Raw genomic sequence first — 25,103 nt, forward strand, 5'->3', positions numbered from 1 at the left:
ACATAAGTTAGGATAGCTCCAGAGATAGAATTGTATGCATTCCTTAACATATTTAAGGTAGGAAAAAAAATTGAATGACATAGAAAAATAATTATGATTCATTAAATCACAAAGTAGCTTATCAAATAGAATGCACAAGAAGTCTTTACTTATGTAAATTATATGCACAGGTATGCATATATGTAGCCTACCTAGGAACCAAAGAATGAAACAATTTATATTAGGGTGGTTAAAGACTGTTGCCTCAGTTGCTAGGACTATAGCACAGTGCTATGGGTGATTTTTATTTTCATATTTGTTCTTTTCTTCATTTTCCATGTTTAAAAATGGTTATAGGTTGTTCTTGTAATTAGGAAAAAATAATGTATCATTGCTAATGATATACCTCATTTTATGATGTCAAACAGGTATGTTACTGTATGTTCATTTCTTTGTAATTTGGAGGCTGAAGACCCAGAAAAATACATTAAATCCAGAAAAAGCTGATAGTATCCTGTCTCTGGTAAGTGATGAAGTTAATCTTTCATTTTCCTCTTGATGGTTAATTTACTTCTGCTCATACATTGCCTTGTCAATGCATCAGTGCCACACCATGGCTGTTGGGAGCAAAATGCTATCTTAACAGTGATGGCGATAGATAAAAACTGCTGACCTATTAAGTATAAAGGGTATAAAGTAATCAAAACCCATCCTATTCTAAAATATTGAGCGCACAGAATGTTCTTGCAAACTTTCCAGAGAAGAAACAATCTACAAAATATAGAGCCAATTGACTGTCCATGAGTTTCCCAGAATAAATCACTTGTTGTTCACTGAAGTTTCAAAGTGATCCCTGGGTGAAAGGAACAGCTGAATACAGATCAACCTTGGATGTATGTCTTGGGCTCTCATGGAGTCTGACTTGATTAAACCATTCATAGTATTTATTCTTCAGCAAGAAACTTTTTGTTTCAATCAATCAATCAAGGCTCTAGCGAGCAAAACCATGATTAATTAATGATTGTCTATACACATCAGTGCCTCAGGGATAACTTGATTTTCTCAGGCTGTCCACACCTTCCGAATGAGTAGATCGTGATGGGGAGTTAAGTTGGTGCCGATGACCATGGTGAGGAACATGGCAACATTTTCTTTATCGATGCTAAATGACAAATTGGAGAAAGCTTTGTAGTCTGCACAAGAATAACCGCTCTGGGTAAGCTCCTTGTAAAATGGAATGACCCAATGTGTCCAGGTTGAGGAATAAGGCTTTATTTAGTAAGAACCAAAGCAATCATAGGCTCATCTCTAACATACATACAGAGATAAGAGAGAAAACATTAAAGAATGCATGAACAAACACTCGAAGATTTTTCAAGTCCACAGTGAAATCCATGGCCCTGGCAACACAGCTGCTGCCCTGCAGCGGGCCTTCAGCTCTGCATTATTATTTTTTATTTGTACTATTTTGGTTGATTGCATTTTTAAATTAATTAATTTATTTATTTAGTGGCTGTGTTTGGTCTTCATTGCTGCACACGGGCTTTTTCTAGTTGCGGGGAGCAGGGGTTACTCTTCCTTGTGGTGTTCGGGCTTCTTGTGGTGGCTTCTCTTGTTGCGGTGGACGGGCTCTAGGCACGCAGGCTTCAGTAGTTGTGGCATGTGGGCTCAATAGTTGTGGCTCACGGGCTCTAGAGAGCAGGCTCAGTAGCTGTGGGCCGTGGGCTCAGTTGCTCCTTGGCATGTGGGATCTTCCCAGACCAGGGATCAAATCTGTGTCCCCTGCATTGGCAGGCGGATTCTTAACCACTGTGCCACCCGGGAAGTCCTGGTTGATTGCATAATTTTATAAGAGCAATCCCAAATCCATTGAGTGGCAGAGACAGGGATGTGTATCTCTTCGCTATAACTTGTATTTTTTAGGCACAGACTGCTAGGATTTAGGGATTCAGCACCAGCAGACATGCTCAGTCCTCATCAGTGAGCTCTGGGGATGCCCCAGTTTTCTCTTTGAGTGACACCATTTCTCAGAGTAACTGAGCGATCCCCAGGGACATAGGTTAGGGAGCAGATCTCAAGACAGAGTAAGGCATGGGGTGGGGTGGGGTTCACCATCCCAGTTGTCATTCACCAAGAAGACCCACAGCATCACCTGAGGGTCTGATAAGAAGCATCCTGCTGCAAGATGAGCAGAGTGAACGTGCAGGGGTGAGAGACAGGCCACTGGTGGTGTCTCTCCGGGCCTGGGCTTCTGCCCATCCTTCCTGTAGTACCACCATGATTAAGGGCACCACTAGAGCCCAGTTCAGCTGTGCAACTTCATAGGTTGGTAATCTTGAATACACTGCTTTATCTCTGAGCTGATGCAGCTAAACACCAACTGTGGTACCTAGCACATACTAAAAGAGAACATAGATGGTGTAAGATACACGGTTGTGGTCATTAATGTAAATGTTTTAACATTCCAGAAGCATCCCTGGGCCTTCTGCACATTCTGTAGGACATTCAACTAAATACTGACCTGCTATTGGGTTATCAATGGTGCAAAAATGGAATCTGGGAATTCATAGCTGCTGTCTCATGGGCTTTATGGGTAGAGTTTTGTCCTGAGTTAGTCCATGGAATTCTGCCAGGGTGAGTTTTGTAGATGGGTCAGGAGGTGGGTGGAAGCTTTCCCCTGGCATCTGTTTGATATGCACTATTTGTCTCCTGGTTTAGAGGGTATTGTCCAAGGCCATGAAATCTACATTCACCTGTTCTCTGCGCACCCACTACAATCTCAGGATTAGACTGGGCACCTTGTCAGGAATTGAAAGGAGAAGAAAATCAAGGCATTTTGGTGTCTCCTTTTACCTCTACCCTGAACAGTATGAGGTGAAATCCAGGCTCATCACATTTCAACAAATTCAGGAATCAGAAGAGTGTTCAGTAGAACAAGGTGTCCTTTCTGAAAAGAAGTGACTTAGAATCACCGAACACTGTATTTTAAGAAGCTTGAATGGCCATCGATGGTCAGTTAGGAGAGTATGTGTCTCAGGTGTATCACAGCGCAACAAACTCCCCACCACTCACCGCGTACACCACCTGCCCACACGTTCGCCTGCCGTGGTTTGCCACCCGCACCATCTTATCTGTGTCTGATGAGACAGAGAGTGGCTAGCGGACTTCCAGACACAATTGACTTCAGAGTGTAGGCTTTCTGACCAGTGCCTGCGTACTGTCATGACCTGTGTATTGTCTAGCATGGCTCTGTGCATTGCCTATGTAATGTCATGACCCCTGTCTAGCTTATTATTATTGTATAGCTTATGGTGACCATACATCAGGGTGTGGTGGATAAGAGTTCAGGCCCTGGAACCAGACGGCCCGCATTCAAATCTGGCTCTGCTGTGGCACCTTAAGCAAATTACTTAACCTCTCTGATCTTCAGTTTCCTCATTTATGAATTAGAGATCATAATTGCTCCCATTTCATAGAGTGATTATAAGAAATAAGTTAATATACATAATCTGGCACAGTACCAAGCACGTTATAAATTATCAATAAATATGAGCTTTTATTATTAGACCATGGGGCAGGGATAGTTTGGACAATGAAATACCCCTATAGCATCATATGTCAGGATTCCCTGGTCCAGCTAGTCATCAAGTCACTTAATGTACTGTCTCCTTCCTAATAAAACCTACCTCTGGGCTACATCCCATCAGTCAAAGTTTTAACATGTTCTGGAAAAGGATCAGCAGGTTGAAAAGGATATCTCGGTCTTATTTCATTCACTTACCCATTCAGAAAATAGTTCTTATGTGCTTCCATAAGGCTCAGGTCCATAGTAAACACAGACAATATAGTGGAAATCATGATTGTCAAGTCCTTTGCTATCATGAAATGTCCGTCGTGAGACACCTTGAATCCTCCTTGAAATAAGCCAGAGAGCAAATAGATTAAGTCCCTACTAGAAGGAAATTCATAAAAATGTAAATAGCGATTACTTCAGGGTGGAGCATTAAAAGCGATTGTTATTTCCTCCTTTTCACTTGTCTTTTTTTTATACATTTCTGGAATTACACATTTCTGTAAGAATGTATTCCTTTGAAGGAAACTTACTTGCACATATACATTTGCAACTTTCTGAAAATGAAAATTCAGCCTCAGAAGTGCCTAGTCAATAATCTAAGAACCCTATTCTGTGAAGATTTAAGGAAAGGGAGGCAAGACATAGGAAAAGCTGTAAAAGGAGGTTGGAGGTGGAAACCAATGACCTAAGAGGCACCAGCACAGACATGAGCACAGCTGGTGGGGGGGGGGGGCGGTGGCAGGGGGGCAGACAGCCACATTGTAACTCTTCCTTCCTAAAGCAGTTATGAGGGGTTGATCCACCTCTCCCACCACTGGCAGGAAAGGAAGAAAGTGACGGGAGACAGGACAGGAGCTGATTACCAGGGTTCCTACAGCGATGCTATCAGTCCTGCCCGGTCCCTGCAGGCAAATCTGACCGCTAAGCCAATGTCCCTTCCTCCAGGCATCCAGAAGTCTTGGTAAAAGAGCTTTAACACAGCCCTCGGGGCTCAGACGCAAGGAGAAAGCTGGTTCTCATTGCTGCACCATTACTGAAGTCAGGCTAGCTCAGATCCTGCACCCCAACTCTAAGATCAGCCCCCTCCCCATTATATCAAGGGTTTTGCCCCTGGGTCAGATTTTCTGCACCTGTGACTCTTTGGGACAGACATTCTCCCCTCTCTCAGCATTGGAGACCTGGCCCTGGATCTCAGTTCTGAGGTTCCGTTCACCGTGAGCTAATGGATTTCTCTGGTGGTGTCCATTTGCTACGCTGAGTCTCTAAAAAGGGTTCCTAGCTCAAGCAAGTCTGAAAATTTTCAGAGTAGTTTCATTGCTCTTTTGAGTTTTGAGATGACTTGAAATAGAAAAATCAATCGAACTTCCAGAAATGTTCAGGATTTATTATTCTTAATCAACCAAATTATGTGGATGAGAATGCATGCTATGCTTTATGCTTATCTCAAGAGTGATTTTTCAAAATTGATTTTGTTCACGTTCACTTACCAGGAAAACACACTCATTTTACATGTACAGCTCAATGAGTCTTCACAAAGTATACACCCATGTAACCATCACCACTTCCAAGACATGGAGTACTTTTATCATCCCCAAATTCCCCTCATACCCTTTTGCAGTCAGTCCCCCCGCCCTGCTCCACATCTAAGAGTGGGCAAAAGCTGATGTGCTTCCTGTCACTATATGTTAGTTTTACCTTTCTAGAATTCCAAAGAAACTGAGTCGCACACTATGTCCCTTTCTGTGTTAGCTCTCTTTTCGTTCAGCATAGTATTTTTGAGGATCATCATGTCATTCCATACGTACATCAGTAGTACATTTCTTTTTGTTGATAAGCAGGAATTCCATGTTCCATTGCACGCGTGTAACCCGATCTGTCCATCCTTTGCCCTGTCCATGGACGTTTGGTTCTTGCTAATTTTCAGTTGCTGTGAGTAAAGCAATGGCTCAAGTCATTATGTGGACATATGTTTTCATTTCTCTGGGGTAAGCACCCAGGGGTGGAATTCCTGGATGATACAGTAAATATATGAGAAACTGTCAAGGAAACTGTTGAAATGTTTTCCAAAGTGGATACACTGTTTCATATCTCCTCCCGTTGCCACATATCTTTGTTTTCACTTGCTTCACATCTTTGTCACCACTTGATGCTGTAGGTCTTTTACATTTTGAATTTTCTAGTAGATTTCATTTTCATTATTCTGATGTCAAATAATGTTGAGCATCCCCGTATACAGATGTGCTCACTGACCATGTACACATAATATATGATGCATAATATGATATATAATAATATCATGTCTCTTCTTTTGTGAAGTTTCTGTATAAATCTCTTGACCTTTAAAAAAGTCCCTTTATTGAGGTATGACTGACATATTAAAAGTTGTACATATTTAATGTGTACAACTCGATGAGTTTGGAGATACACCTGTGAAACCACCACTGCAGCCAATGTCCATCACCTGCAAAAATTGCCTCCTGCCTTCTTAATTGTTTTTCTTTTTGTGATAAGAACATTTAACATAAGCAAAATTTTAGGTATACGATATAATGTTGTTAACTAAAACTGAAAAAAACTGCTGTATGAACCAGGAATCCCACTTCTGGGTATATACCCAAAGGAATTGAAGTCAGGATCTCAAGATACTTGCATTGCCATGTTCACTGCAGCATTACTAACAATAGCCAAGACATGGATGCAGTCTAAATGTCTATTGGTGGGTGAATGGATAAATAAAATGTGGTATTTATATGCAATGGGATATTATTCAGTCTCCAAAAAGAAAGCAGTCCTACCACTTGTGACAACATGGATGAACCTGGAAGATTATGCTAAGTGAAATAAGCCAGACACAGAAGAACAAATACTGCCTGGTTCCACTTATATGAAAGACGAACATAGTAAAACTCATAGAAACAGAAAGTAGAATGTTGGTTCCAAGGACTGGATGGTTGAGGAAATGGGGAGGTGTTGGTCAAAGGATACAAAGTTTCTCTTATGCAAGATGAATCCTGGAGATCTAATATTTTTAATTAAATTACTTTCCTATTACTGCGTTGTAATAGTTCTTTATATATTCTTATTTTTAAACTGAAGTATAGTTGATTTACAATGTTGTGTTAATATCTGCTTTGCAGCAAAGTAATTAGGTTATTCATACATATATTTTTTAAAAATTAGTTTATTAATTAATTTCTTTATTGGCTGTGTTGGGTCTTCATTGCTGCATGTGGGGGCTACTCTTAGTTGTGGTGTGCGGACTTCAGTGGTTGTGGCACGTGGGCTCAATGGTTGTGGCTCACAGACTCTAGAGCACAGGCTCAGTAGTTGTGGCGCATGGGCTTAGTTGCTCTGAGGCATGTGGTATCTTCCCAGACCAGCGCTTGAACCCATGTCCCCTCTGTTAGCAGGCGGATTCTTAACCACTGTGCCACCAGGGAAGTCCTACATATGTATACATTTTATATTCTTTTCCATTATGATTTATCACAGGATATTGAATATAGTTCCTGGTGCTATACAGTAGAAACTTGTCCCATCCTATACATACTAGTTTGCATCTGCTAATCACAAACTCCCAATCCCTCCCTTCCCCAACCCATATATATTCTTATATGATCTGGATGCCTGCTGTGTCAGATATTTTCTCACATCCCGTAGCTTTCCGTTTCATGTATTGAAAGATGATTTTCAAAGAGCAGGAGCATCTAATATTGATGAAATCCAATTTATCAGTTTCCTGTAAAGCTTGCACTTTGTATGTCCTACATAAGAAATCTTTACCTACTGTAACATCACAAGAATTTCTCCAATATTTTCTTCTAGAAATGTTATAGTTTTAGCTTCTAGTTGAGGCTTATTTTTTCACCATTTGTATATCCAGCTGTTTCAGCAGTATGTGTTGAAAAATCTCTATTTTCTCTATTTAATTACCTTGGCGGCTTCATTGAAAATTAGTTTATTATCTAGATTTGGTTCTTTTTCTGGTCTCTCTATTCTCTTCCACTGATCTATATGTGTATACTTATGGCAACACTACACTATCTTTTTTTTTAATTAATTTATTTATTGGCTGCATTGGGTCTTAGTTGCTGCATGCGGGCTTTCTCTAGTTGCAGCGAGCAGGGGCTACTCTTCTTTGCCGTTCACAGGCTTCTCATTGCGGTGGCCTCTCTTGTGAAGCACAGGCTCTAGGCATGCAGGCTTCAGTAGTTGTGGCATGTGGGCTCAGTAGTTGTGGCTCAAGGGCTCTAGAGCAGAGGCTCAGTAGTTGTGGCACATGGGCTTAGTGGTTCTGCGGCATGTGGGATCTTTCCGCACCAGGGATTGAACCCCTGTCCCCTGCATTGGCAGGTGGATTCTTAACCATTGCGCCACCAGGGAAGTCCCAATATCTTGATAGTGTAGATTTAAAGTAAGTCTTGAAATCAGTTACTATAACTCCTTCGACTTTGTTCTTCCAAGATTGTTTTGACAATTTAGGATTCTTTGTATATTCATATAAATTTAAAATCAGCTTATCAAATCTATAAAATATCCAGAGAGAATTTTGATTAGATTGCTTTGAATCCATATATCAACTTTATAGAGAATTGCTCTCTAATAATATTGAGTCTTCCAATCCAGGGACATAGTAGTATATTTCTCCACTTAACGTATTCATAAATTTATCTCAAAAAAACTTCTGTAGTTTTCAGTGTATAGGTTATGAATGTATTTCGTTAAGTATATTGCTAAGCATTTATTTTTTTTTTTTGCTAATATAGATGTCATTATTTTCTTAATTTCAGTGCCTCATATAAGGAAATATCAATATATCCTATTACCGGTGATACTAACTTTGGTCACGTGGCTAATGTACTTTCTGCCAGATTTCTCCAAAGTGAGGTTACTGTTTTTCCTATTTTGATTAGTGACTATCCTGTAGGGAGATGCTTTATTTATTTTTTTAAGATTTTTTTTTTGATGTGGACCATTTTTAACATCTTTATTGAATTTGTTACAGTATGCTTCTGCTTTACGTTTTGGTTTTTGGCCACGAGGCATGTGGGATCTTAGCTCTGTGACCAGGCAGGGATCGAACCTGCACCCCCTTTATTGGAAGGTGAAGTCTTAACCACTGGACTGCCAGGGAAATCCCTGTAGGGAGATGCTTTAAATCTATGCAGATATCCAGTTTCTCATCCTACTTTTGTCCACTAATTCTAAGGTCTATCCACCGCTCTTTTTTTAAAAAAATTTATTGAAGTGTAGTTGATTTACAATATTGTGTTAATTTCTGCTGGATAGCAAAGTGACTCAGTTATACGTCTGTATATTCTTTTTCATATTCTTTTCCATTGTGGTTTATCACCCACCACTGTTGAGTATAACAGTTTCTGCTGTGGTGTTTGTCCACATCATTCCTTCTACACGTATGAATTAGAATGCCAGTATAAGAAAAACCTGGCCTTGGGACTTCCCTGGTGGTCCAGTGGTTAAGACTCTGTGCTCTCACTGCAGGGGCACAGGTCTGATCCCTGATTGGAGAACTAAGACCCTGCATGCCGCACAACGTGGCCAAAAGAAAAGAAACAGAAAGAAAGAAAGAAAGAAAGAAAGGCCCCTTTCCTCCATTTATTTATATTAACACAGATATTTATTGTATAGCTTTTTATTCTTGACTATCAACATTTACTTTCTTCCTCAAATTATTTCAGTTTTCGTCACTGATATAGCAGCTTATTCTCTAATAAAGTCTTCAAAAGGGCTTCAGGAAGGTACAGAATTCCCTTACCTCTTATATGTTGACAACTGTTTTCCAAGGGTCTTGATGCTTTTTTTTTTTTTTTAACGCTGCTTTTTTTGAACCTTCCTTTATGTTCCTTTTTGAAGAATCAAATGGCAGTCTAATTCTTTTATCTTTGCGAATTATTTGATCTTTGCTTGAGGAAGTGAGAAATTTTTTTCATCTTTGAAATCTGAAAGTTTTACTAGGCTGTGTCTCTGAATTTATCACTCAGAGTTCAGGCTCCCAGATACCTAATAAGTCCTTCCAAGGGATAAATTAATCTTTTTTTCTAGAAGGTTTTCTTGGGTTATAGTTTTAAACATTACCCTATTGTTCTATTTTCTTCCTTTGTGACTCCAAAAATATAAATGTTTTTCCTACTTTGCCTGTCTTCCCTTTCCACTACTTTTTTCTGATTTTTTTAACCTCATTTTAAAATTATTTTGATTGTTTTCTTGTCTTCTTTCAATGACTCTCATTAAATTTTCGAGTCTACATCTTGTAATTTATTATTAAAATCTGAGGTAATTTTGTCTTTTCTTTCCTTTCTTTCCTAAGTTCAATGAGCTCTCTTTTTGTTTCTTCCTGGTGTTTTTTGTTTGTTCATTTCTGTTCATAGTTCTTTCTCATACCCTCTGATCCTTGTCTGAGTACACGTCACTTCACTTGGAGCGCTGTCCTACAGTTTTCTGCTTCATGACTGTTTGCCAGGGTGCAAGAATTGGCCTCAGTTGATGTGTGTTGAATTATTTTGGGTGGGGTTTTTGGTGATAACTTGTGACGTGTTAAACTTTGTTCATTTTTGCGGGACTGGAGTGGTTTACATAATCCCTAGTTTAACAGTGCCTACTTCTTTTAGTAAAGCAAAGTTCAGGTACTCTAGTGTTTTGTTTGTTGGTTGGTTGGTTGGTTTGAATATGTGTGGTGAGGCAGAGGGGTTGTGTTTCTTCTGATTTTGCGGGGGTTTGTCTTGCAGGACCTTCTAACCCTTTGCCCTTCCCCTTCACCGCTTTATCACCGACGTCCTGTCTCGCCTCTTGTTGGTATTTTCTTCCCTCCCTGGGAAGTTACTCATTTTGAAGATTCCCCTTTCAATGTGTGGGTCGAGTCCCTTCCTGGAACCAGGACACTACATAGTAGTTTCAGATGCGGGTGGACTCAGTCTTTTCAGGCAGTGGTTGTGGGCCAGTGGTCCAGGGCCAGCTCCCTACTTTTCTTGCCCCTGCCCTTGTAATTGGTCTGTTTGCTTCTCACAAAGCCAGATGCAGCGTGTGCATGGGGAAGGAGCGTGAGAAGCTGAACCCCAGAATTCAGCATCCTCTCCCTTTATTACGTGGCTATTTTGGAGTTTGGGCATCTTCTGGTATGCCAAAGGTGTTAGTTTTGTCTACTTTTTCCTTTCTTGATGTTCTCCCTTAGATCTGGAAAAAAACTGGGGGGCTGGGGACCTCAACTATTGCCATTGTCATCAGCTACCCAGGCTTCATTTATTATTTTCTTCATTGGGCTTACTTTTGCTTAAGTTTCTCTTCTCTCTCTCCTTTTTTTTCACCTTTTATAATTTGAAATATTCAATCATTTATTTTTAGATCTTTCTAATTACGAGTTATAAATTTCCTTGTAAACACTGCTTTACCTGCATCCCCCAGGTTTTCCTATGTTGTACTTTCATTTTCATTTATTCAAACTATTTCCTTGTGTTTTCCTTTAAAGAAAAAATACTCTGGGCATTTTGAAATTTCTTGTTCAATTTCCAAACATTGGAGGGATTTGTCAAATATATTCTTATTCTATTTTAATTCCATTTGATTCTGAGATTATATTTTTGATTTAATTTATTTAAAGATCATTGAGAAGTGTTTTCTGCCCTGGAGTATGATCTGTTTTGGTGACCATTTCATGCACAGTTGAAGTTATGTGTATTTTGCCCTGTTGGGTGGATATACCATAAATATCAATTAGACCAGCTTGTTGACAGTGCCGTTCATGTGTTCTGGAATCTTCGGATTCGTCTTTGTACTTGTTCTATCCATTTCTGAGAGTTAAGTGATGGAATTTCCAACTGCAATGGTTGATTTACCTATTTCTCTTTTCCGTTCTCTCAGATTTTGCTTTGTGTATTTTGGAACTCTGTTACATTCATATACATTTAAGATTATGTCTTCTGAATAGATTTTTCATGCATCACTACGAAAGGTCTTTCTTTACCCATAGTTACGTCCCTTGTTCTGAAGTCTAGTTTGTGTGATATAATTATTACCACTCCAGCTGTCTTATAATTACTGTTTGCACAGTATCTTTTCCATCTATTTTTAACTTCTAACCTAAATGTATCTTTATATTTAAAGTGTGTCTTGTAGAAGACCTACAGTTGGCCATGCTTTTTTATTAATCTGACTTCTCTGCCTTTTGCCTTTTAAACAGAGTGTTTAGACCATCCACACATGCTATGCAAATAATGTTAGATTTAAAGCTATCATCTATATGTTTATTTTCCTTATTATCCTCTTTTTCTTGTCTAATTTTGGGTTAAGTATGTTTTACAAGGCTATTTTATTGCCACTACCAGCATATTAGCTATATTTCTTTTTTTAGTGGTTGTTCTATCATTTAGAAAAGGCAGTTTTCACTTATCACAGTCTACCTTAAGGTAATAATATACCATGTCACATTTACTATAAATACCTTATAAACATATCCTTTAATTTCCTCCTGCCCATCATTTGTACTATCTTTTTCATGCATCTTATTTCTGTGTAAACTGTACAAGACACTATTATCACTTTTCTTGAAACAGTGAGTTATCTTTCAAAAAATCTTTTAAAAAGGAAAAGGATTTAAAAAAATTTTTACATTTACTAGCATATTTACAAGATCTTGTGTTCTTCATTTCTTTATGTAGACCCACCAGGTCATCTGATTTCAGTTCTCTTCCACCTGAAGAATTTCCTTTAACGTTTTTTATTCTGCAGGGAGCTAAAGCGTGACGTAATCTCATCCTTGCTCCGACGTCAGATTCACAATATTTAAACCAGAGCCTAGAATGCTCCCCAAATTTGGAATTAATCAACCCTTAGAATCTGTGACACTTTGCTTCTTCCACTTGTTAAATTGCCTAGTTAGAACCCATTGATCTTCCTTGATAGACTGTTCCCTAAACTGCCACACTGGATTCTGAGGTATAATTCCCAGGTCCTGTCCCCTTTAAGACTGAAGAATTAATTTATCCAGACTCCGAAAATATTGGTTGCTGACAGCTCTTAGTTGAATCTCTCTCTCTCTCTCTCTGGAAATTGCCGTCAGATGAAGCCAGTCTCCCCACCTAAGGTCACACCTCTTTCTGGGAACATCCAGTGTCACCTGACCTCCCATCCTTCCTTTAGGGCAGCCCTGGGAGAGCAGTCCTGGCTCCAGAGCTCTCCATGGAATCTGCTGAGGTCATTTCGCAACTACATCCTTGTTCAGCGTCTGCCACTGCTATTCCTGTATCCATCCCACCACCCCATGGGTGTTGATCTCCAGGGCATAACCCAATGAATTTCTTTCATAAAAATCTCTGTCTCACGGTCTGTTTCATGGATAACCTGGTCGGTAACATTAAACGCCAGGAGTGGTCTGAAGAAACAGACTCTCAAATGAAATTTGGGAGCTGATCCCCTGCTGCTAGGCTGGCAATAAACATTATATTGATGATAAGCAGAGGACAGGGAGCCGGTGATCTGCAGTCATCCTGCAGTTGCTGAAACTTTCCTCAGTGATGAAATGGGATGAGACACCAGGGGAGGAAATGCACTGGCTGGTGCAATATGCAACTTCTCAGTTGCTGGAGAAGCATGGGGGAAAGAGCAATTACAAGGACCATCAAATCAGATGATGGATGCATGGGAGAAAAACAATAGAAGGCTGAGGGTTATCAGTCATCAATTAGAAGCACAGTGTGAAAACCAGAGGATACTTTGGTAGTTTATAAAAAGGCTCTCATCTTCTGTAGTCAAAGGACAGAAAGTGAATTGTGTATCAGGCCTGAAACTTAATTATAAGATAAGTAGAGCTCCAGAGAAGGTTAATTCTCAACTCCAGCAGGAATGCCTGATCAAGGTCAAGGCCATGATTGAGAAGGGTGGGGCCCTGAGACTTGGGATAAGGAAATCTGGGAGTGGATTTATGCAGTGGAATATCTTGAATCCTAAACCCTCTGGGTCTATAGAAGGAGGCAAAGGCTCCCAGTTAAGACTAATATTCTGTATTTGCTTAAAGATGACGTAAAGGATTTTGCTTTGCAAAAATGCATGAGCTCTCTCTATCCCCTCCGCCCTACTCCCACCCCTGGGGTGACACACACTTCCCTTCCTGGCCAATGAAAAGGCATAGATCTAAACATAACCTGCGTGGGGCTTCCCTGGTGGCACAGTGCTTAAGAATCTGCCTGCCAATGCAGGGGACACGGGTTCGAGCCCTGGTCCGGGAAGACCCCACATGCCACGGAGCAACTAAGCCTGTGCGCCACAACTACTGAGCCTACGTTCTAGAGCCCTTGAGCCACAGCTACTGAGCCCACATGCCTGGAACCCGTGCTCCATAACAAGAGAAGCCACCGCACTGAGAAGCCTGCGCACCGCAACTGAATAGTAGCCCACACTTGCTGCAACTAGAGAAAGCCACGCACAGCAATGAAGATCCAATGCAGCCAATAAATAAATAAATAAATAAATATACTTATTTATTAAAAAAAAAAAACCCATAACCTGTATGGAAAAGCTCTGGGTCTACCAAGAAAAAGGGACTACGTTCTGAATGAGCTGTAGAATTTAGTTGGCAGGTTCTGACCGTGCCAGGAAAGTAGGTACAGAACAGGCTCCTGAAGATGCTGACTCAGGCCCGGGACACAGGACTAGACAGTGAGAGCTTATTCGCACGCGAGAAATCTACTATGATGCAGGGTTTACATCCTCATAGCACCTCAAAGAGGGGGGCTAAAACGTTAGTAAGACAGCTCCTGGAAGCTGGGTAAAGTCGTGGCGCAGGCTGGGCTAAGTATCAATGCCAGAACTTCCACTGCAGAAGGTGAATGAAAGAAGCAAAGGCTCGGAGGAGTTGGTATTGGAGCGTGGATATGTGACCACAGACGCCCAAGTGATAAGGTTTGCAACAGTGAGGATGCGGCCCTGTTGAGAAGCTCCGTGGTGATCATCCTCCGTCATCCAGGGCTGCTGGTGGAAGACGCTTTTCTAGAACTAGACTCGCTGTTATTAGTGGGGAGGATGGGATTCCTAAATGATAGAAACTTGGTGACAATGCTTAGCCATAAGGAGCATCATTACATCTAACGAGTAACAAGCTCAGAGTGACAGTCAGGGTCTCTGATGCCAAAAGAGCTGTGGATACAGTTAATAGGATACAGTATCCTTAGGGTCAAGATAGATGGGCAGTCAACAGGGCCATTTATCAACCCAGAAATCAAGGCTTCATGACCGGAAGACTGAGGAAAGCCATCCTAATAAAAGCTGCACTCCATGGCCCAGATTCTAGACTTGAATCACTTTTCGGACGGAGTGCATTGACTGATGGTGAGGTCTTGTGCCTGGGTAAAAGCACCTTGAACATCATAGCAACTGTATACAATAGTGATTCACCCAGTCTTTCCCCAAAGGGGACTATGACCATTTATGTAGGTGACACATTGTGCGGAAAAGGGGACATTGACACATCTTGAGAACTGTTGGACAGAGAGTCCCTAGGATATAAAATATCATCATAACCCTCTTCACCAATTGAAGGTGGTGTGTATAATGGGACAGGCAGTAGGCGAGGCCAAAGGTACACATGCTGTCCACTAGTGGTATTTCCTGGTGCCTGAACGTATACTTGGAATAAATACACAATATGTCTAGTTGGCAGAACCCCTATGTTAATTCTTGGGCTGTGAAATGAGTTATCCTAATGAAGATGGCCAAGTGAAAGGCTTTGAAATGGCCTCTCAATTCCCTGCCAGGTTAGTAAATTTAAAATAATATTGCATCTCAGAGGGAATAGCAGAGATGAGTTCTACCCTTAAAAACGGAAAACTCAAGTGGTGGCGTTTCCCATTATTTCTCTGTGTAATTCATCAAGTTGGGCCCATTCCCAACTCACCTACGTAGTAGCTCTAACTGCAGCTTCTCTCCGGTTGTTGCATCTTTACGAGAGCAGATTGGCATGGCCTCAGGTACAGAGGGTGTGACCACTGATGTGGGAAATGCATTCTGTTCCATTTCTCTTGATAGAGGGAAAGCAGAAATAATTCTCAACCGCTTGGAATAGATGGCAGTATACATTTATAACCTATCTCCAGAGCGCTCTTTAACTTTTCTGCTCAAAGAGACCTGCACCATCTGGCTATTCCCCAGAACGTCACACGTATGCTGACATTGATGATGTCGTGTTACTGGGACAGAAGTAGCATGTACATTGGAGGCCTTGTAAGACGTGTGAGGTCCAGAAGCGCAGAGATAAATATTAAAGGGCCAATCATATCACTGAAATGCTTACGGGTCTCTGGCATACTGCGACTTGCCCTCTGAATTAAAGATAAATTAATATGTATCACTTTTCATCGCCAAGGCAGCAGCACCGCACAGTGGGTCCCGAAGGCAGCATATTCCACACTTGGAAATACTGCTCTTACTCATACACCAGACAGCACTAGGGCTGTCAGAGGTCCAGGATGTGGTACCAGCCCTCTTGACACTCAGGCCATGGGACCCAGGAGACTGTATGTCACTAGCGGTACTTTGGTGGGAAAAGACTCAGTGTAGAGTTTATGCAAACTCCAATAGGAGAATCACAACATCAATCCCTAGTTTCTGGAGCAAAACCTTGACATCCATAGCAGAAAAACATATATTTCACAAAGCAGCTCATGGAGTGCCATGAAGCCTGGGTAGAGATGGAGTGCTTAGACATGGGACATAAGTGACCTTGTAGCCAGAACGGTCAAAATCAGGAAATTGGCGCTGTTGCGATGCTATTAACTAAATTAACATCTTTTGTATGTGCTCATTTTTTTTAATGTTAAGTTCTATGACATTTTATCCATGTACGGGCACCACCACAAGCACACAGAACCATAAGAAAAAAGCTCCTACCTGTTTATGGTTACATCTTTCTCCCAATATTATCTTCTGGTAGCCATTGCTCTGTGCTCTACCACAGTAATTACATCCATACAATGGAATACTGCTCAGCAATGAGAAGGAACAGCGGTTGATACATGCAACACAAGATTTGTTTGGCTTTGCTTGTTTTTACTGAAGTGAAATTCATATGACATAAAAATAAAAGTCATTATAAAGCAGACAATTCAGAGACTTTTAGAATATTCACAATTTGGGGAATTACCACCTCTATATTGTCCAAAAGACTTTCACCACCCCAAAAGGAAACCCTGTGTACATGAAGCAGTTGCCCCCTGTTTTTCTCTCTCCCCAGCCCTTGGCAACGAGTAAACTACTTTCTGTCTCTATGGATTTACCTATTCTGCATATTTCATATACATGGAATCATACAATAGGTGGCGTCTTATGTCTGGCTTCTTAGAGTAATGTTTTTGAAACTCGTGTACATTGTTGCATGCTTTTATGGGTTAGTAATATTCCAATATTACCACAATTTTTTTTATTGCTTTATCCATTGATGTACACGCTTCTTCTTCTACCTTTTGATCATTTGCTGCTATAAACATGCATATGCATGTATTTGTTTGAGGACGTGTGTTCAGTTCTTTGGGGGATATACCTAGATTGGAAGTGCTGGGTCATATGGTAATTCTATGTTTAACTTTATGAGGAACAGCCAGACTGTTTTCCATAGCGGCTGAATCATATTGGATTCCCAGCATCAATGTCCACAAGTTCCAATTTCTCTACATACTTGCCAGCACTTCTTATTTTATATTTTTTATCGTATTAATTAAGTGGGTGTGAAGTGGTAACTCCTTGTGGTTCTGATTTGCATGTTCCTAATGTCTAATTACGTTGAACATTTTTCCATGTGCTTGTTGTTGGTCATTTGTATATCGTTTTTGGAGAAATGTCTCATTAAGTCCTTTTCCTATTTTTAATTGGGTTTTTGTTGTTGAGTTTTAAGAGTTATTTGCATATTCTGGATATAAGACTCATCAGATGTATGATTTGCAAATATTTTCCATCATTATAGAGATTGTATTTTTACTTTCTTGATAATGCCCTTTGATGTAAGGGTTTTTAATTTTGATAAAGTCCAAATTATCTATGTTTTTTTTTGTTGTTGTTGCTTGTGCTTTTGGTGAATATGGCTAGCCAGTTATCCCAGCAACATTGGTTGAAGAAATTATTCTTTCCCTGTTTAATGATTTTGGTACCCTTGACAAAAGCCATTTCGCCATAGATATATAGGTTTATTTCTGAACTCTCAATTATATTCCATTGGTCTATGGGTTTGTCCTTACGTCATTACCATACTGTTTGATTACTGTAGCTTCATATTACATTTTGAAATTAGGAAGTGTGGGTTCTGCACCTTTGCTTTTCTTTTTCAAGATTCTTTTGGCTATTCGGGGCCCCTTTTGATTCCATATGAATTGGAGGATTGGCTATTCCATTTCTGAAAAAAAAAAAGGCAGTAGATATTTTTGATAGGGATTACATTCAATCTGTAGATCGCTTTTGGTAGTTTACCATCTTAAAAACATTGTTTCCAATCCGTGAACATTAGGTTTCTTTCCATTTGCTGAAGTCTTTCATTTCTCTCAGCAATGTTTGGCAGCTTCCAGTGCGCTAGACTTATCACAGTGATAATTTTGAAATGTATAGAAATGTCGACTCACTATGCTGTGAACCAGGAGCTAACACAGTGTTGTAGGTCAATTACACTCCAAAAACAAACCCACAGAAAAAGAGAGCAGATTTGTGGTTACCAAAGGCAGGGTATGGGAAGAAGGAGTTGGATGAAGGTAGTCAAAAGGTACAAACTTCCAGTTATAAATAAGTACCAGGTACTAAATGTACCATATGATAAATGTAATTAACACTTCCATGTGAAGTTTGTTAATAGAGTAAATCCTAAAAGTTTTTATGGCGAGAAAAAATCCTTTTTTTTTCTTTTTCTTTTATTTTGAATCTATCTGAGATTATGAGTGCTCACTTAACATATCGTGGCAAATATTTCATAATGTATGTAAGTCAAATCATTATGCTGTACACCTTCAGCGTATACACTACTATATGTCAATTATATCTCGGTAAAACTGGGAGGAAAAATTCTTAAAGGTGGCAATATTGGATGAAAGGAAATAATACTTTTTTAAAATGTTGATTAAACAATAACATTTTAAAATTAAAGCTATATACTTTTTTTAAGATTTATTTTATTATTTATTTATTTAATTTTTGGCTGTGTTGAGTCTTCATTGATGTGCGTGGGCTTTCTCTAGTTGCAGGGAGTGGGAGCTACTCTTCCTCGAGGTGCACGGCCTTCTTAGTGCCATGGCTTCTCTTGTTGCAGAGCATGGGCTCTAGGCATGTGGGCTTCAATAGTTGCAGCACATGCGCTCAGTAGTTGTGGCACACAGGCTTAGTTGCTCCTCGGCATGTGGAATCTTCCTGGACCAGGGCTCAAACCTGTGTCCCCGGCATTGGCAAGTGGATTCTTAACCACTGCACCACCAGGGAAGCCCCATATATACACTTTTTAATTACAGTTATGTTTTAAAATACTACGTAGGGAAAAAAAAGATGGTAAGAAAATGAACCACATATTGAGTGGTTATTCTCAGGAGAAAGAGTTGTAGGTGATATTCACTTTTTATTTTCTCATGTATTTTGTGCTTTTAAAGAATTCTCCACCATGTTGCTGTATAACAAAGGGAGTTCAACTCGAGGATGGATGATGCCTTAGAGGACTGGGATGGGGAGGGTGGTGGGGAGTCAAGGGAGGGAGGGAATACGGGGATGTGTGTATAAATACAGATGATTGAACTTGGTGTACCTCAAAAAAAAATAATAAATAAATAAATAAAATGGAAAAAAGAAAAGAATTCTCCACCATAAATGTACATTGCTCCTAGAACCAGCAAAAGTATACTACCACATTAGTTTGTATTAAGATAGATTACTGTTTTTAATCCCAATATAAGTGGGGGATTAAACCAGCTAAATTAAATCTATTTTAATACTTATATCTTTTAGTTTTACTCTCAAAATTCTATATTTTGAAGAAGGTTCCCTTATAAGACTCTCTTAAAATGAAGTATTTTTCTTCTTTTTTATTTCTTTTAATGGGAATGGCATTTGTCCTATGGAATATAACCAGACACTTAAAATGAGGCTAAAATTCACATCCCTGAATTCCATGTCCTAGTATTGAGACCCAATCGTTTTTCAAAGGTTATATAGCAGTACATTATTCAAATCCTATTAAAGGGTTTGCATCAGGGCTGAGGTAGTACTTTGATAGATCCAGAAAAGTGAGGTTAGGTGAACTATATTAAGGAAGGGAAATAGAAATCTATTTAACTATAACCTAGACTGAGGCAATGCCGAATGCATCCTAAAGAAATCAGGGGATTTGGTCTATAGCAAAAGACTTTAGAGCAAGAATCACTACAATTTGAAATGTAGAACTCCCTGGTCAATCTCATGAATTTTAATGTTTTTACAAAACGACTTATTCAAAGGAAGAGCAGATCAGAAGGTATTACCTAGGAAATACACTGGTATCATTGCCATATGATAACATTTTTTTAATTAAAAAACACATTTTTATTAAAAAATGTATTTTTATAAAAATAAAAATATTTTTGGTGCTATTTCTAATTAATCTACAAGTAATCAAAGATCTATCATTTGACAATTGTGAGGGTTCATACATTTCACATGGAGTTCTATGTCTTTATATCCTGAACTCTAATGTGGAAATAAGCTTAAAGGCAAGTGAACATTCTGGGAGGAAGAAGTAACAGGAGCAGATATTTCTATTGAAATTCCCACCTATCGAACCCATCCTCCCCACCTCAAATGCTACCTCCTTCAGTGAATATGAACATCGTCTTCTTGTTTTTTCCTGTAGTAACCTATTCATTCTTTAGGGGAGAGGCCATGTTTAATTCTTGTATAGGGTTAGCAGGTCCTTACTCCTTCGTACTGTTGGTAAGGAAACCTGAGCCTTAGGAAACCTCTGCTGAGATGGGGAAGAGGAAATGTTTCATCCAGTTCTTGGGGATCATTTATTTGCACTCAATCCAAGGGTCAACTTCCCATAAAGGGACATAAAATTGCTGGGAACTACAGGCAATTCAGGGTTATGAGCTATTAACATGCCAGGCAGAGACTGATGGAAAGTGAGCCTATGTGAGTGAAAGTTTGGTAGCCTGAAACAGCATGATGTGTCCAGGAAGTGACACATAGGTCAGTACTGTTAGGAATACCCTGAGACTGGGAAAGAGCCAGAGGGATGTGAGAGAGGCCAAGTCAGAAGGGGTCAGTGAACCTGGCTGAGAAGTTTGGATGTTACTCTGCATTCACCAGGGAGGGTTTTTGTAAGGGAATGACATGGTTGGTCTTGTATTTGAAAAATATTATTCTTCCAGCTGGACAGAAGAAACACTTTTGATAAAGAGTACAGTTGGGTGACCTAGTGGGAGGCGATTATAATAGTCTAGGTAGTAAATAATGAGGACTTGAAATAGACCAGTTGGTAGTGGTAGAGAAAAAGGGATGGGTTCAAGAACTATGTACCTAAGATCTGTAGGACCTTTTAACCAGAATAAGTGGTGGATAACTCCTAGGTTTTGAACTTGAGTGAGTCGCTAGAATAGAGACAACTGACAGTGAATGGGGATCAGTTAGGAAGGTAAGCTGGAGTGTGTGTATGGAATAAGCACATGGCCCATGGACAGGTGGGCTGGAAGCCCTGGTCTGGGGTCCTGGGTCCAGCCACATTAGTGGAATGGGAGTCAAGGCCATAGCCTTCCTAATTCAATGGCTGGGAGCCTCCTATGGACCTCTGGGACTTAGAGAGGCCTCACCCACATTGGACGGGCCTCAGGGAACACGTATCTGCTCCAAGGGGCTACTGATGACATGAGTTCCATTCACACTTCCAAGCACAGCATGAGTATGGCCATGGTCGTTTCAGGCTCTCCTTTGTCCATCCCTGGCAGAATGTCATAGATTTTTACTTGTCTTGTTTTCATTCTTACCTACAATTGTATTTATTCTGTAGTTTCTTAGCCTTCAAACTTCCATTTGGCTTAGGCAGCTGCAAGACACAACTACGATGAAATCTGGCATTTGTTAAAATATTTAAAACAACTCAAAAACTGCCACAACATTGCAATGTATAATAAGTAGCTCATGAGAAAAGTATAGGGTGCTCTGTGCTCAAAAACTTCCAAAATCCAAGGGCCACTTTGGTCGTCTGGGAAAATATGGGGCACCAGGATCTGCAAAAAACATAGAGACAAGCCCTTGTTGTTGCTGCTGCTGTTGTTATTTTTAACTGAAGTATAGTTGATGTACAGTCTTATGTTTCTTTTGTCTTCACCATTGTCAAAGCAGAAAGTGCCCCAAAGTTAATGAGGTAAGGAAGACTTTATTCAAGGCTATTGCAATAAGATGGAGAGACCAGAACACAGTCTGAGCTCAGCTCTGCTGACACAAAGAGTAGGAGAATTTTTAGGATCTGGGGTGGTGGAAGGAACATAGGACATCTGTCTGAGAATTGGCTTTTCCCCAAAGAAAAGTAAGCTTTCTTGCATCTTCATAACAGGAGAAAGCTTTACAACTTGGAGGAAAGTGTCCACCAAAGTTAGGCTCCTACTCTCACAGGGACCAGAGATGGAGCGCTATCTCCCTTGATAATTACATTTTAAAGGGATGGCTCCAGGTCCTTGAGAAAGACAGCCCTGGGTTATGAAACTGGCAGGAAGTTTTTTTAAAGCATTTACATCTCTAAGGGACAGAGAAAGAATTTACATTTGCAAGTTTTCTGAAGAAAATGCTCTATGAAAAGGGAGGGCAGTGCCAAGAGTCAGGAAGACACCAATAAAGTTTAGTCAAGCTGAGGGGTATGTGAAGGCCATCTTGGTCACCATAATACATCACTCTTATCAGGAATAAGGTTAATACCAGGGACAGCTGAGATGACGTGGAAAAGACCATGAACACAAAATCAAAAGAAGTTTCTGAATCCCATTACAAAATCTGGAGTAAACAACCTTGTTTTTGATATTCAGATTCTACTTCTATAAAATAGATTTTTAAAAAAAGAGTGGATCACCTGCGTCATTTATTTTAATTCTAAAACTATATTAAAACTTTTGTTTTTGCCTTAGTTCATCTAAGAGGTGTCCAACATGGGTAGGGTGTGGTTGGGAAACACATACATATCTGACTTGTCAGAATTCCATTCTTCAAAGCCTCACCAGAATGCCTGGAATAACCCTCCCCTTTGAGAACCTGGTCTCTGGGGGAGTCTGGTATACCTGGTTCCATTCATCCCCCCCGCCCCGCATATATTTGAGAATGATCTAGAACATACTGGAGCTCTCAGAGGCGCACACTCAAGGCTCATGCCTGGAGATGAGGACTCTGCATGGAGGGAGAGAAGTCACAGCTTCACCGCATCACATCCGAGTGTGTAGGGTGGTTTGGGAAGATCAGAGAATAAGAAACATCAAGGATCCTTATGAGCAGCTCATGCCAGCAAAAAGCCTGAGGGCTGCATCCCCTCATTCTGAGGCTTCTCCAGCCAAGTTCCTGGGCGGGATGACTGCGATAACTGCATGGGGGAGAGAAGACGTCTCCTGGGAGGGGTCTTCTTCCTTGACAACCCTCCCCCTCAGGTACCACAACCACTATCTAGCACAATCTTAAGAACCTGAGCCAGAATCAGGGACGCATCTACCACTCCTCCTTTAGGTGTGAGAGCCGTGGAGAAATACTGGGAGCGACTGTTATCAGCTGCAGACACAGCGTTATACCACAGAGAGGGCAATCCCATGCCTTACGTGTCCAAAGGCTCTTTGAGGGAACCCATTCAAATTTTAAACCTCCTCTACCTCTAGGTCCATAAGGGGAAATGACCCCACCCCCTTTGTCTAAGGACACAGCACCCTTCTGAGCAGGGCAGCCTCTGATTCTATCAGGATCTGGGCTGAATCTCTCTGAACAAGCCTTGCTCTTCCTGCTCAGGACGAGAGTCCCCTGAAGATGCTAGACCAGGGTACCCCTGATGGAACTCCTCCCTTTCAAGTGCGACCCATGGTAGATCTTACAGGAAGTGCTATAGGGAGCACTCCAACCCTATAGTCACCAGAAACAGGCCCCACCAACCCCCACCTGCTTTACACAAGAGGTCTCAGAAATTCCTCTCCTCCCCCTGAAGGAAATGTCTGAGTCTCCATTGGAGGAATATAATTACAGTTCACATGTCGCCGGAGTGGACCAAATATTTTTTATTCGTAACTCACATAAAATACACATTAAGTGCCTATGATATATTACATTAATATATATTAATATCATTTAATACTTAGGGTTTGGGAGATAAAGGAAGGATGGAGAGGACATTTAATTTAATTTGGCAAATCAGTGCCAAAGCGAAGGAAGACAAAGCACATTCCATTACTGACGTGATGAGGCCAAAGATCCAAAATATGGTACATTTCCATGAAAATGCCCTGTGTTGGAAGCTTTCCTATCGAAATGGTGGGGCTGACAGAGTCAACAAGTACTTGTGAAACACCTATTATATGTTACACAGCGTATTAGACGTTATTATGACTAACAACTGAGTTGTTCAAGACAAAGAAAATAAACATTCGAAAGTGTCCAGAAAAAAACAAGGTGTCTTAAAATGACAGCGAGACTTATGTTCTACGTAGCACCGACCTTGAGGATGGGGAAAAGCAGGGAAGCATTCACAGGCCTAAATCTCCACGGCATCCAAGCCTCAGTTTTATCTGCCCTTGTTCATGAATTCTGGCAAAGGGAGAGCCAAAAGGAGAATCATATTTTGGTTTAATCTTTGCTGCCATAAGCTTCTCCCTTCTTCTCCACTTGGCAGCCATAAGAAGAATCTAATTGATAGAATTAAATGACACTTCATCAGTGGGAGGACTTCTCAGGACTCCACCCACCATCGTGAACATAAACTCCCAGAGTTAAAGCAGGATACAGAGGGAGCAAAGATGCCTCCTTCTTTTTTCCTAATCCTGGTTCCTGTTTCTGGCTCCCGGCAGAGCCTTTTTCTCCTCTTTCCATCAATCCAGTTTTGATGGTCCCTCAGTGTTTCAGCTGAGATCTCTCCTTTTTCATGGTGTTTTCCTGGCTCCTTGTCAACCCAGACTGGTGCCTTCTCTGAATTCCTATGAGGCGCGATTCAGCCTGTGCTTCCATGATACTCCACGTGGGTTTTCTTTCTTTCTGTTTTTAAGAATTTTTTTTGAGACAGACTTGACATACAATAAACTGCATATATTTAAAGTGTACAATCTGATATTTTTTTCTTATTAGTAATGTATATATGGCAATCCCAATCTCCTAATTCATTCCCCCCCAAACCCTCCCCCCCACTTTCCCCCCTTGGTGTCCATATGTTTCTTCTCTACATCTGTGTCTCTTTCTACCTTGAAAACCAGTTGATTTGTACCATTTTTCTATATTCCGCATATGTGTTAATATATGATATTTGTTTTTCTCTTTCTGACTCACTTCATTCTGTATGACAATCTCTAGGTCCATCCATGTCTCTATAAATATCCCA

The sequence above is a fragment of the Hippopotamus amphibius genome, chromosome 4 (assembly GCF_030028045.1).
Source record: "Hippopotamus amphibius kiboko isolate mHipAmp2 chromosome 4, mHipAmp2.hap2, whole genome shotgun sequence".
Classification (NCBI taxonomy): domain Eukaryota; kingdom Metazoa; phylum Chordata; class Mammalia; order Artiodactyla; family Hippopotamidae; genus Hippopotamus; species Hippopotamus amphibius.